General features: G+C 37.4%; 1 non-coding gene across 1 annotated transcript; it reads right to left on the bottom strand.

Moving 5' to 3' along the window:
* Positions 1-7,427: 7,427 nt before the first annotated feature.
* Positions 7,428-7,535, bottom strand: LOC131489843 (U6 spliceosomal RNA). Its single transcript, XR_009250771.1, has one exon. It is a non-coding gene; the product is annotated as a U6 spliceosomal RNA (small nuclear RNA).
* Positions 7,536-15,035: the final 7,500 nt, after the last annotated feature.

Genomic DNA, 15,035 nt, shown 5'->3' with positions numbered 1-15,035 from the left:
ACAAATGTATGGCCAACTAATCTTTGACCAAGTAGGAAAGAGTATCCAATGGAAAAAAGACAGTCTCTTCAGCAAATGGTGTTGAGAAAACTGGGCAGCAACATTCAGAAGAATGAACCTGGACCACTTTCTTACACCATAAACAAAAACAAATTCAAAATGGATGAAAGACCTACGTGTGAGACAGAAAACCATCAAAAACTTTTTTTTTAATTGTGCTTTACTTTATTGCACTATCAAACATCATTTTTTTCTTTTTTTTTTAAATATGAAATTTATTGTCAAATTGGTTTCCATACATCACCCTTTGCTCATCCCAACAGGTGCCCTCCTCAATACCCATCACCTACCCACTCTTCCTTCCCACCCTCCCCATAAACCCTCAGTTTGTTCTCAGTATTTAGGAGTCTCTTATGGTTTGGCTCCCTCCCTCTCTAACTTTTTTTTCCTCCCCTCCCCCATGGTCTTCTGTTAAGTTTCTCAGGATCCACATAGGAGTGAAAACATATGGAATCTGTCCTTCTCTGTATGACTTATTTCACTTAGCATAACACTCTCCAGTTCCATCCATGTTGCTACAAAAGGCCATAGTTCATTCTTTCTCATTGCCACGTAGTATTCCATTGTGTATATAAACCACAATTTCTTTATCCATTCATCAGTTGATGGACATATGGGCTCTTTCCATAATTTGGCTATTGTTGAGAGTGCTGCTATCAACATTGGGGTACAAGTGGCCCTATGCATCAGTACTCCTGTATCCCTTGGGTAAATTCCTAGCAGTGCTATTGCTGGGTCATAGGGTAGGTCTATTTTTAATTTTCTGAGGAACCTCCACACTGCTTTCCAGAGTGGCTGCACCAGTTTGCATTCCCACCAACAGTGCAAGAGGGTTCCTGTTTCTCCACATCCTCTCCAGCATCTATAGTCTCCTGATTTGTTCATTTTAGCCACTCTGATGGGCATGAGGTGGTATCTGAGTGTGGTTTTGATTTGTATTTCCCTGATGAGGAGCGACGTTGAGCATCTTTTCATGTGCCTGATGGCCATCCGGATGTCTTCTTTAGAGAAGTGTCTGTTCATGTTTTCTACCCATTTCTTCACTGGATAATTTGTTTTTCGGGTGTGGAGTTTGGTGAGCTCTTTATAGATTTTGGATACTAGCCCTTTGTCTGATATGTCATTTGCAAATATCTTTTCCCATTCCATTGGCTGCCTTTTATTGTTGATTGTCTCCTTTGCTGTGCAGAAGCTTTTTATGTTCATGAGGTCCCAATAGTTGATTTTTGCTTTTAATTCCCTTTCCTTTGGGGACGTGTCAAGTAAGAAATTGCTGCGGCTGAGGTCAGAGAAGTTTTTTCCTGCTTTCTCCTCTAGGGTTTTGGTGGTTTCCTGTCTCACATTCAGGTCCTTTATCCATGTTGAGTTTATTTTTGTAGAATGGTGTAAGAAAGTGGTCTAGTTTCATCCTTCTGCACGTTGCTGTCCAGTTCTCCCAGCACCATTTAGTAAAGAGACTGTCTTTTTTCCCATTGGATATTCTTTCCTGCTTCGTCAAAGATTAGTTGGCCATACTTTTGTGGGTCTAATTCTTGGGTTTCTATTCTATTCCATTGGTCTATGTGTCTGTTTTTGTGTGAATACTATGCTGTCTTGATAATTACAGTTTTGCAGTAGAGGCTAAAGTCTGGGATTGTGATGCCTCCTGCTTTGGTCTTCCTCTTCAATATTACTTTCACTATTCGGGGTCTTTTGTGGTTCCATACATATTTTAGGATTGCTTGTTCTAGCTTCGAGAAGAATGCTGGTGCAATTTTGATTGGGATTGCATTGAATGTTTAAATAGCTTTGGGTAGTAATGACATTTTAAAATATTTACTCTTCTAATCCATGAGCATGGAATGTTTTTCCATTTCTTTGTATCTTCTTCAATTTCCTTCATAAGCTTTCTATAGTTTTCAGCATACAGATCTTTTACATCTTTGGTTAGGTTTATTCCTAGGTATTTTATGCTTCTTGGTGCAATTGTGAATGGGATCAGTTTATTTGTCTTTCTGCTGCTTCATTATTAGTGTATAAGAATGCAACTGATTTCTGTACATTTTGTATCCTGCGACTTTGCTGAATTCATGTATGAGTTGTAGCAGACTTTTGGTGGAATCTATTAGGTTTTCCATATACAATATAATGTCATCTGCAAAAAGTGAAAGCTTGACTTCCTCTTTGCCAATTTTGATGCCTTTGATTTCCTTTTGTTGTCTGATTGCTGAAGCTAGCACTTCCAACACCTTGCTAAACAACAGCGGTGAGAGTGGACATCCCTGTCGTGTTCCTGATCTCAGGGAGAAAGCTCTCAGTTTTTCCCCCATTGAGGATGATAATAGCTGTGGGATTTGCATAAATGGCTTTTATGATCTTTAAGTATGTTCCTTCTATCCCGACTTTCTCGAGGGTTTTTATTAAGAAAGGATGCTGAATCTTGTCAAATGCTTTTTCTGCATTGATTGACAGGATCCTATGGTTCTTATCTTTTCTTTTATTAATGTGATGTATCACATTGATTGATTTGCAAATGTTGAACCAGCCCTGCAGCCCAGGAATGAATCGCACTTGATCATGGTGAATAATTCTTTTTATATGTTGTTGAATTCGATTTGCTAGTATCTTATTGAGAATTTTTGCATCCATATTAATCAGGGATATTGGCCTGTAGTTCTCTTCTTTTGCTGGATCTCTGTCTGATTTAGTAATCAAAGTAATGCTGGCTTCATAGAATGAGTCTGGAAGCTTTCCTTCCCTTTCTATTTTTGGAACAGCTTGAGTAGGATAGGTATTATCTCGTCTTTAAATGTCTGGGAGAATTCCCCAGGGAAGCCATCTGGTCCCGGATTCTTATTTGTTGGGAGTTTTTTGATAACTGGTCCAATTTCTTCACTGGTTATGGTCCATTCAAACTTTCTATTTCTTCCTGTTTGAGTTTTTGAAGTGTGTGGGTGTTTAGGAATTTGTCCATTTCTTCCAGGTTGTCCAGAGTGTTGGCTTATAATTTTTCATAGTATTCCCTAATAATTGCCTGTATTTCTGAGGGATTGGTTGTAGTAATTCCATTTTCATTCATGATTTATCTATTTGAGTCCTCTCCCTTTTCTTTTTGAGAAGCCTGGCTAGAGGTTTATCGATTTTGTTAGTTTGTCAAAAAAAACAACTCTTGGTTTCATTGATCTGCTCTACAGTTTTTTTAGATTCTGTATTGTTTATTTCTGCTCTGATCTTTGTTATTTCTCTTCTTCTGCTGGGTTTGGGGTGTCTTTGTTTTTCTGCTTCTATTTCCTTTAGGTGTGCTTTTAGATTTTTTTATTTGGGAATTTTCTTGTTTCTTGAGATAGGCCTGGATTGCAATGTATTTTCCTCTCAGGTCTGCCTTCGCCACATCCCAAAGCATTTGGATTGTTGTATTTTCATTTTCATTTGTTTCCATATATTTTTTAATTTCTTCTCTAATTGCCTGGTTAACCCATTCATTCTTTAGTAGGGTGTTCTTTAACTTCCATGGTTTTGGAGGTTTTCCAGACTTTTTCTTGTGGTTGATTTCAAGCTTCATCGCATTGTGGTCTGAAAGTATGTATGGTATGATCTCAATTCTTGTATACTTATGAAGGGCTGTTTTGTGACCCAGTGTGTGATCTATTTTGGAGAAGGTTCCATGTGCACTCGAAAAGGAAGTTGCTTTGGGATGCAGAGTTCTAAATATATCTGTCAAGTCCATCTGAGCCAATGTATCATTCAGGGCCCTTGTTTCTTTATTGATCCTGTGTCTAGATGATCTATCCAATGTTGTAAGTGGAATATAAAGTCCCCTGCAATTACCACATTCTTATCAATAAGGTTGCTTATGTTTGTGATTAATTGTTTTATATATTTGGGACTCCCGTATTCGGCACATAGACATTTATAATTGTTAGCTCTTCCTGATGGATAGACCCTGTAAATATTATATAATGCCCTTCTTCATCTCTTGTTATAGCCTTTAATTTAAAGTCTAGTTTGTCTGATATAAGTATGGCTACTCTAGCTTTCTTTTGACTTCCAGTAGCATGATAGATAGTTCTCCATCCCCTCAATTTCAATCTGAAGGGGTCCTCAGGTCTAAAATGAGTCTCTTGTGGACAGCAAATAGATGGGTCTTGTTTTTTTTTTACCCATTCTGATACTCTATGTCTTTTGGTTGGAGCATTTAGTCCATTTACATTCAGTGTTATTATAGAAAGATATGGGTTTAGAGTCATTGTGATGTCTGTAGGTTTCATGCTTGCAGTGATGTATCTGGTACTTTGTGGTCCTTGCAACATTTCACTCACAGAATCCCCCTTAGGATCTCTTGTAGGGCTGGTTTAGTGGTGATGAATTCCTTCAGTTTTTGTTTGTTTGGGAAGACCTTTATCTCTCCTTCTATTCTAAATGACAGACTTGCTGGATAAGGGATTCTCGGCTGCATTTTTTTTTCTGTTCATTACATTGAAGATTTCCTGCCATTCCTTTCTGGCCTGCCAAGTTTCAGTAGACAGATCCGTCACGAGTCTTATCGGTCTCCCTTTATATGTTAGAGCATGTTTATCCCTAGCTGCTTTCAGAACTCTCTCTTTATCCTTGTATTTTGCCAGTTTCACTATGATATGTCATGGAGAAGATCGATTCAAGTTACATCTGAAGGGAGTTCTCTGTGCCTCTTGGATTTCAATGCCTTTTTCCTTCCCCAGTTCAGGGAAGTGCTCAGCTACAATTTCTTCAAGTACACCTTCAGTACCTTTCCCTCTCTCTTCCTCCTCTGAAATCCCAATTAGGCATATATTATTTCATTTAATTATGTCACTTAGTTCTCTAATTTTCCCCTCATACTCCTGGATTTTTTTATCTCTCTTTTTCTCAGCTTCTTCTTTTTTCCATAATTTTATCTTCTAATTCACCTATTCTCTCCTCTGCCTCTTCAGTCCGAGCTGTGGTCACCTCCATTTTATTTTGCAGCTCATTTATAGCATTTTTTAGCTCTTCCTGACTGTTTCTTAGTCCCTTGATCTGTGTAGGAATAGTTGTCTGCTGTCCTCTATACTTTTTTCAAGCCCAGAGGTTAATTTTATGACTATTATTTTAAATTCATTTTCTGTTACATTGCTTAAATCATTTTTGATCAGTTCGTTAGCTGTCACTACTTCCTGGAGTTTCTTTTGAGGAGAATTCTTCTGTTCGGTCATTTTGGGTAGTCCCTGGAGTGGCGGGGAACTGCAAGGCTCTTCCCCTGTGTTGTCTGGAGTAACTTGTGTTGGTGGGCGGGACCTCAGTGAGACCTGATATCTGCCCCCAGCCCACCGCTGGGGCCACAGTCAGACTGGTGTGTACCTTATCTTCCCCTCTCCCAAGGGCCGGACTCACTGTGGAGTGGTGTGGCCCCTGTCTGGGCTACTTGCACACTGCCAGGCTTGTGGTGCTGCTTTGATGGGATCTGGCGTATTAGCTGAGGTGGATCCGCAAGGTGCACAGGTGGGGGAGGGATAGGCTCAGCTCACTTTGCTTTTGGTGGTCCACTTTGGGAGGGGCCCTGTGGCACCTGGAGGGAGGCAGACCCATTGGAGGGATGGATCTGCAGAAGCACAGCATTGGGTGTTTGCGCGGTGCATGCAAATTTGTGATGGGAGCTGGTTCCCTTTGGGATTTTGGCTGGGGGATGGGCAAAGGAGATGGCGCTTCCCAGCACCTTTGTTCCCTGCCAAGCTGAGCTCTGTCCTCTGGGGCTCAACAACTCTCCCTCCTGTTGTCCTTTAGCCCTCCCGCTCTCCGAGCAGAGGTGTTGACTTATAACATTCCCAAAAACCTCAAAATCTAGAGGAGAAAACAGGCAGCAACCTCTTTGCCTCAGCCAAGGGAATGGGAGAAGATATTTGCAAATGACATATCAGATACAAGGTTAATATCCAAAATCTATAAAGAATTTACCAAGCTCAACACCCGAAAAACAAATAATCCAGTGAAGAAATGGGAAGAAGACATGAATAGACACTTTTCCAAAGAAGACATCCAGATGGCTAAAAGACACATGAAAAGATGCTCAACGTCACTCATCATCAGAGAAATGCAAATCAAAACCACAATGAGATACCACTTCACACTTGTCATAATGGCTGAAATTAACATTTTGTTACTTCATTTAAATGCCAGATCTCTCTCCATCTTCCTCTTCCTGTTCTCCAGCTGGTGGTCATTTTCGTCTCCTCTCAAACTCATGGCACTTCATTTCGCTCATAACCTTTTATACTCTCTCTCTGTAGTTCTATGTATTTATATACATGGCATTTTTGTCCTTGAAGAATATAAGCTCTTTGAAAGCAGAGCCCAGCACTGAACTGGCTTCATAATCTAACAGTGTCCTTTATACATAGTTCTCAACTGAGTGGATACATGCACTACAATGCCATTCTCTGTCATTTTCAACAAGACATGTTAAATAATGAACTTCTTGTTAATTTCAATTGTAATGGGCAATAGTATGGTCCAGCAAGAGTCTGTCTTATCAAGCCTTGTAAATATTTTCTTGATAATTACACAGTAGCGGGTCCATCAGTCTTAGCAAGATCAGAGCCTCTGCAGAAACATGAGGTTCCTTTGGTACACAAACTTTTGTACATCTGCATCTTCAATGACTGCCATGACTATTGCCAGTGAATGTTCTCTTCACCCAGGACAAGAAAGTCTTTTTTCTCTTCATTCCCTAGCAGTCTTCTATAAATGCATTACTTTGAAAATAACATGCACATGTTCTAAACATCAAAGAGTATAAAAACTGTACAATGCAAAGTCTTCTTCCTACCTTATTTCTCATTTGCCCAGTTCCCAGTACACCATTAAAACATATTTTATTGTGTTAGATTCTTATGTGTCTTTCCTCATAGGTTTTTTGCATGCCAAGGCAAATACACATGAATTTTTTTCCTGTGTTTCATACCCGTGGTATCACATTCTTCCATATTTGTGTTTTTACTTAAAAAATTATCTCCCGTATCTTTCCAGATCAACATGTGCAGTGTCTCGTATTCCCTTGTGTGACTATACCATAATATATTAAAAAGTCCCTAATCAGCAGATAATTTGTTTCTAAACTTCGTTGTTAGAATCTATGCTAGACTGCATAACCTTGTGCTTACATCATTTTCTCTGTATATGAACATACATGGAAGACACTTTCCTGGAAGTGGAATTGGTATATATAGTGTATATACCTTATAATTTTGATAAATACATCAAAATTGTTCTCTATATGGATTATGCCAACTTACACTTTGACCAGCAACGAATGAGAGTGCTACTCCTCACAAACCTGCCAAGTATGTTTTAAAACAGATTTTTGTCAAGTTAATGCTTAAAAATGGTATTGCTTTTTGAAAATGGAATGTTGCATGAATATGCATGTCATATTTGCATAGTGCCAATGCTAATTTTCTCTGTATCACTTCAGTTCTTGGTCTATGTGCTGTCAAAATGAGCACTCTTAGTTTACCTATAATTTGCCTTCCTATTATTGTAAGTGAAATCTGTGTTTTTGTCAAGTTTTAAAATGAGCCATTTGTAGACTTTTAATTTTCTCATAAAACCTCTATTTGTATCCTTTGCTCATTTTTCTGTTTCTCTTCTTTTAACTTTTTTTTTAAACTCTTTTTTTTTTCATTCTTTACGTATTAGGCACATAAGGTACAATGTAACTTGTAAGTGTTTTTCCCAGTTTATCATTTATTTATCTTCTGATGTTCAGTATGGCAGATTTTACTATGTATAGGTATTCTGTTATTGTTTGTGGATTCTGAATTTTGAGTCCTAGAAAGACTTTCTACATTGGGATTATAGAACAGTTCTCATTTTTTCTTCATGTCATAGCTTTTATGAACTCATTTCTTTACATGTAAATCTGGGAACCATTTGGAATTTAACCTGTTAAAGATCTGACCTTACTTTTGTACCCAAACCATTTATTTAATAGGCACTTTTATCTTTCCTGGTAGGACATAACTTTATCAAATGCTAATTTTTAATATGTTTGAGATCTGCTTTTGACATTTCTATTCTTTTCTTCTGGCCTGTTGATTGATGTGCCAATACTGACCTGTTTTATTTCCTGAAACTTAGGTTTTTATTATGTACAAGTGCTAATGACACACGGTTGCTTTTTTTTCATAGATTGAAAGGTATTTTTTCTAACTTAAAAAAATTTCCATACATGATTTTGAGTCACCACTGTATTGTAAGAAATAGTTGATTTGAGGGTGCTTGGGTGGCTCAGTTGGTTAAGTGTCTGACTCTTGAATTTTGGCTCAGGTCATGACCTCACAGTTCATGAGATCGAGCTCTGCTTCAGGCTCTGGGCTGGCAGTGCACAGCCTGCTTGAGATTCTCTCTCTACCTCTCTGCCCCTCCCCTACTCTCTCTGTCTCTCAAAATAAATAAATAAACTTAATTTTTTTTTAAGAAAAGAAATTGTTGATTTTGTGAGGATCATATTAAATTTGTAAATTGACTTATGGAAAATTGATACCTTTATGATGCTAAATCTCCCTATCAAACACAGTAAGCTATTGCTTTAAGTCTTCTTGGTCAGAAGTATACAAGATTTCTTCCAAATCTTGTTATAAATTTAATACTTTTCCTTTCTCCTAGAAATAGTATTGTTTCTTCCATTTTTATTTGTAATGAGTTGTGTTTTATGAAAGTATTTCCCTTAATTATACTATTTAATCCTGCTTGTTTGTTGAGTTCTCTTATTGATTGTAGTGATATTTGTTAATTACGGTGGGACCTTCCCAACATATAATATTCTCCAGTCACATCATTTGCAAATAAGGGATGGTTTTAAGCCCTACTTTCAAAGCTTATAACTTTGATTTTTTCCTCAACTTTATGGTTGTGTTGGTGTTAAGATTGTTAAATAACAGTAATGATGTTGAATCTGTTAGTTTGTTTGTGCTTGACTTTAAAAGAATCTCCTGTTTCCTTGGACCATGTCATTCTGGGTTTTGCTTAGATAGCTTTAGACTGAATTAAAAATATTTTTCATTTGTTTAAGAACATATACACCTATACCTACTTTATTACTTATACTCTGTCAAAGAAGACCTTTAGTTTTGCAGAATCCCTTTTGATCATCTATGTTAATGATTTAAAATTTTTTTTTTAATATTTATTTTTGAGAGAGAGAAAGAGAGAGAGAGAAAGAACATGGGGGAGGGGCAGAGAGAGTCGGAGACACAGAATCTAAAGCAGGCTCCAGGTCCACAGAGCCTGACTTGGATGAGATCATGACCTGAGCTGAAGTTGGAAGCTCAACCAACTGAGCCACCCCGGCGCCCCTATGGTAATGATTATTGTTCTCAGTAAATATTTTACAATTATGCACTTAGATAATAGATTTCCCTAACATTGAACCATCTTTGCATGGCAAGAATAAAGATCACAACAATTATATTTTTCTGGACTTTGATAATATTTTATGTGAAAATTGTAATCAGTATTCACATCTGAAATTTATCTCTAGTTCAATTTATTACAAATGTTGATACCAATGTTCTTATTTTCATAGAACTTGGATATTTTCTTTTTTTGGTTTTTGCTCTGTAACAGTTTAAATACCCTTGGAATTATCAGCTCCTTTGGTTTGATAGGAATTTCCTGTGGAAAATAATCTTAAACTAATACATGATTACCATAATTTTCAATTTATTTTATAGAAATTGGTCTTTTTAAATGCTATTCTTGGGGCGCCTGGGTGGCGCAGTCGGTTAAGCGTCCGACTTCAGCCAGGTCACGATCTCGCGGTCCGTGAGTTCGAGCCCCGCGTCGGGCTCTGGGCTGATGGCTCAGAGCCTGGAGCCTGCTTCCGATTCTGTGTCTCCCTCTCTCTGCCCCTCCCCCGTTCATGCTCTGTCTCTCTCTGTCCCAAAAATAAATTAAAAAAACGTTGAAAAAAAAAATTTAAATGCTATTCTTGTCAGAAGTTGGGCTTGGTCAATTATATTTTTTCTAAAAAATTGCTTATTTCTTTCAGGTTTTCCATTTTATTTTTTTTTTGGCATGGAAGTAAAGACAATTTTTTTTAGGGGTCTAAAATTTTTCTCTTTTTAAACTTTGACTTACTGCTTAGCGTTTCTGATTTTCAGTAATTATGCTTTCCTTTCATTTTTCCAAAATTGTTCCATTAGCAGTATTTTATTGTTTTGTTCTGTTTCCTCTTGTCTGCTCTTGCATTCTCCTGGTTTATCTCCCATGTCTCTGGTCATTGTGCCTTAGATTTCTTTGCCATTATCTTTTTGTACATCTAACCTTAAGTTTTTAGTTTAGGCCTTTTCTGTGCACCCTTCCTTGAGATAAGCTATCTCATCCACCACATAGTTTAATTGACACTGTTGATTCGCTAATACATATCATATCACTTCTTGAAATCCTACCTTTTTTGATTTTAATAGACGAATAACTTATATCTAAACCATGTTTCTCTTCCTTCACTTAGAGAAAGTCACCAGCATCTACCTCGTCTCACAGTCTCCAAGCCTAAAAGGCATCTCTGATGCTTAGCTGTCTTGCTCTCTCTGTACACTGAATGAATAAATTTTTTTTTCTAAAATTTATTTATTTATTTATTTTGAGAGAGAGAGAGAGAGAGAGAGAGAGAGAGTCAGACAGCATGATCAGGGGAGGGGCAGAGAGAGAGAGAGAGAAACAGAATCTCAAGCAGGCTCCACACTGTCAGCCCAAAGCTTGATGTGGGGCTTGATCTTACACACCATGAGATCATGACCTGAACTGAAACCAAGAGTCGGAAGCTTAACTGATTGAGCCATCCAGGTTCCCCCCCAAAATACTTTTTAATTCTCTCTCTTAAGGGTCACTTTCATAGACCTTCTCTCCTTACTCCCATGACCCTAATTTAAGTCACCATCATCTCCCTCTCTCTCTCTCTCTCTCTCTCTCTATGTATGTGTGTGTGTATAATATTTAAGAATGGTTCCTTTATTTTTTTGCATTTATTTATCTATTTAGTTATTTAAATATTTATTTACTTTTGGGAGAGTGCAAGTTGCAGTGGGGCAGAGGGAGGGGGACAGAGGATTGGAAACAAGCTCTATGCTGACAGCAGCAAGCCCAATGTGGAGCTCGATCTCATGAAACATGAAATCATGACCTGAGCCCAAGTCAGGCACTCAACTGACTAAGCCACCCAGGTGCTGCTCCCCTTTATTTATTCTTATTTACTTACATTTAAATTAGTTAACATACAGTGTAATATTGGTTTCGGTAGTAGAACCCAGTGATTCATCACTTACATATGATTTCACACATTCACTTATATGTGGAATTTAAGAAACAAAACAGATGAACATAGGGGAAGGGAAGGAAAAATAAGATAAAAATAGAGAGGAAGGCAAACCATCATCTTGTCTACCCATGGCCATGACCTCTAACCAGTTATACTATATTTGCACTGGTTCCTTCCTAATTCTTTCTTTATGTTGACATCTGACTCTTTCCATAACACGTCTCTTGCTTAAGCCCACTCAGTAGTTTGTCACGGTTATTCAGAAAAATAATTAAAATTCTTCACATGACCTGTTAAAGTTCTGAGTGATGTGGTCTCTGCACACCATTCTCAACTCGAGCTACTGTCCTCTTGGTTTCTTTACTGCAGCCACCCCAGTCTCTCCATTCCTCAAATGCACCATTCTCCTTTTATCATTTGCACCTGCTTGCTGTCAACTTTGCTTGAAAAATTCACTGCTACTATTTCTTTCATTACTAATTCCTTCTTATCGTTTAGAGTTTGTCGTGAGAATCTTTTTCCCAGAGAAGCTGTCTCGTATTCACCTTGTCTAGATCATTTTGGCAACTCTTTGCTCCATAAATTAGTTGAGTTTACAATTAAATAGTTGGGTAATTGTTTGTTCAGTGATTATTTTGTATACTAAAATGTAGCCTCATTGTGCATATCTGTCTTGTTTACTGCTTAATTCCTAGTACCCAGTAAGATGACTGTCCACTAACTAGTTCAAAGCACTGAAAGAAAAAATATTATCAAGATAAACATAATAAAAGTTTGAAAAATTTATAATCTCTAAAAGTTAAAATAGAAGGCCCAGCATCATTATAATGTTATTAATTAAGCAGGATAAACAGTTCAAAACAGAAGTGTACATTTAATATTTCATCTCAGTGGAGAAATGAATGATTATTTAATGATGGGCATTGGTATAGTCGTCTTATAACCTGGAAATATAAACAAAATAAGATTCTCAGGTTACATTTTACATCAAAATAAATTTTACATGAAGGTATGTGCAATTTAAATATATGATTGCATAAAACTATATTAAAAAAACTAAAACTATAGTTATGTATATGTATATATTACATATATTATATATATATATATATAATATATATAATTGCTAGAAGAAAATATACATACGTATTTATCTAATCTTGGTCTGAATATAACCCATATAATTTGACAAAAGGGCATGAATGACACAAGCAATTAGTGAATTAAACCAAAGAAAAAATAAACATACTATCAGTATATAAAAATTTGTTGAAAAAGATAGGTATTCATAACAGAAAAGAAAAAGTATTTTTTAAATTTTTTAATGTTTATTTATATTTAAGAGAGAGGCCAAGCATGAGTGGGGGAGGGGCAGAGAGAAAGGTTGACACAGATTCCAAAGTAGGCTTCAGACTCTGAGCTGTTAGCAAAGAGCCTGATGGGGGCTTGAACCCATGAACCGTGAGGTCATGACCTGAGCTGAAGTTAGATGTTTAACTGACTGAGCCACCCAGGTAGCCCTGAGAAAAAGTATTCTTAACACATGTGACAGAATATAGGTTATTGTCCTTATATATTATGTAACATCCTTATTTTTATTTAAGGGATCTCTACACATCACTAAGAAAATGACAGATGCCTCAGTTAAGGAAAAAAAAATATTTCCAAGAGGCAGGTCACAAAATATTAACGTTTATTTATTTCTGAGACAAAGAGAGTGTGAGGGGGAGAGGAGCAGAGAGAGAGGGAGACACAGAATCGGAAGCAGGTTCCAGGCTCTGAGCTGTCAGCACAGAATCTGACATGGGATTCAAACCCACAAATTGTGAAATCATGACCTGAGCCAAAGTTGGATGCTTAACTGACTGAGTTACCCAGGTGCCCCAGGAGGAAGATAATCTTAAGCAGGCTTCACGCCTAGCAAGGAGCCTGACACAGGACTGCATTTGACAACCATGAGATCATGATTGGAGCTGAAATCAAGAGTCAGGTGCTTAATTGACTGAGCCACCCAGGCACCTCTATTTTCTGCTTTTTAAAAAACATCATTCTGCACATGGGTCTATAGACTCTTTAAAATAATTTTTTTTAATGTTTATTTACTTTTGAGAGAGAGACAGAGACAGAGCATAAGCAGGGGAGGGGCACAGAGAGAGAAGGAGACACAGAATCCGAAGCAGGCTCCAGGCTCCAAGCTGTCAGCCCAGAGCCTGACATGGGGCTCGAACTCATGAGCGGTGAGATCATGACCTGAGCTGAAGTCGGATGCTTAACTGACTGAGCCACCCAGGCACCCCACAAAATATTAAATATAACATTCTATGATGATTTTGGACTGCTTTGAGAATCATGGGAATGAAAATAAAAATGGGATATTATTTAATTAGAATGGCAATTATTAAATGAATGATAATATGCAGAATTAGTTGACATATGGAAAACAGCACACTTTTTTTTTCCAATATATGAAATTTATTGTCAAATTGGTTTCCATACAACACCCAGTGCTCATCCCAAAAGGTGCCCTCCTCAATACCCATCCCCCACCCTCCCCTCCCTCCCACCCCCCATCAACCCTCAGTTTGTTCTCAGTTTTTAACAGTCTCTTATGCTTTGGCTCTCTCCCACTCTAACCTCTTTTTTTTTTTTTCCTTCCCCTCCCCTATGGGTTTCTGTTAAGTTTCTCAGGATCCACATGAGAGTGAAACCATATGGTATCTGTCTTTCTCTGTATGGCTTATTTCACTTAGCATCACACTCTCCAGCTCCATCCACGTTGCTACAAAAGGCCATATTTCATTCTTTCTCATTGCCACGTAGTATTCCATTGTGTATATAAACCACAATTTCTTTATCCATTCACCAGTTGATGGACATTTAGGCTCTTTCCATAATTTGGCTATTGTTGAGAGTGGAAAACAGCACATTCTTATACAATGATGGCAGGATTATAAATTGAATAACCTTTGCAGAGGGCAACTTGGCATTATGAGTCAAGCCTTTAGAATGAACATATCCTTTCCTCATTCTTTCCTCTTCCAGAAATTTGACTTAATGAAATAATCAGTTAAATGCAAATGGATGTGTTTGACTTCTTGCCATTTAGTGACCTACCTACAGAAGTGGAGTTTAAGGCATAACTATTCATATTAGCCTTTTTCATGGTTACAGTTAATATTCTCAGTTGGCCTTTTTATTTGCGTGTTTAATGTATTGTGGTATTTTTGTGTATTTTATAAATCCTTAATGTGCATGATGTACAGATGCTTTCTGAAATAACTTTTAATACAAATACACACATGCACATACACATACCCCCCACACACACACCATTTGTATTTATAGTTGTGGCCTTTAATAGAGAACCTAATAAAGAAACATTTCAATAATATTTAATTAAACTTAAGTCAGTATTTCATCATAGGTATTGTATAAGCAGAACCTGTATGATTCATCTGTCAGGAATGCTTGTCTTATGAAATAAACCTTTCAGTTTTCTCCATAGTTCATATCTAGAGGCTATGTCTGTGGTATGCTTAATTAATTAATTTTGATAGACGTTCATGTTTTGTATACCGATTTGCTTCATTTTACAGAAGCCCTCCCTCGGAGGATCTGAGATAACGCTGGAAGGAATTGCTGTTAAGTCCACTGTATCTGTCCTGAAAATCACCAGCACACAAGT

Source organism: Neofelis nebulosa, chromosome 1 (genome assembly GCF_028018385.1).
Source record: "Neofelis nebulosa isolate mNeoNeb1 chromosome 1, mNeoNeb1.pri, whole genome shotgun sequence".
Lineage (NCBI taxonomy): Eukaryota > Metazoa > Chordata > Mammalia > Carnivora > Felidae > Neofelis > Neofelis nebulosa.
The sequence above is the reverse complement of the archived record's forward strand: the minus strand, read 5'-3'. Positions and strand labels throughout refer to the sequence as shown.